The sequence below is a fragment of the Penaeus monodon genome, chromosome 19, assembly GCF_015228065.2.
Source record: "Penaeus monodon isolate SGIC_2016 chromosome 19, NSTDA_Pmon_1, whole genome shotgun sequence".
In the NCBI taxonomy this organism is placed as follows: domain Eukaryota; kingdom Metazoa; phylum Arthropoda; class Malacostraca; order Decapoda; family Penaeidae; genus Penaeus; species Penaeus monodon.
Window position 1 is genome coordinate 47967229 of NC_051404.1, and position 242 is coordinate 47967470.

Genomic DNA, 242 nt, shown 5'->3' on the forward strand with positions numbered 1-242 from the left:
GATGAAGTGTATGTATAAAGAGAGTGAAAGAACAAAGTTTGCAATACATTTTCACCTTATAGAGTATATATATAGAAGTCGACTATTTTGCATAACTATATCCTCGTCCATTTCCACGATTAAGGAAAGACGGGGACCTAGAGATTACGATAATGTCGAGGAAGTTCGAAAAATGCAAATGTCCTTCGTAAATGGTCGGCCTAAAGGAAGTTTTGGCGGGAAATTACCGACGACCTCCTCTG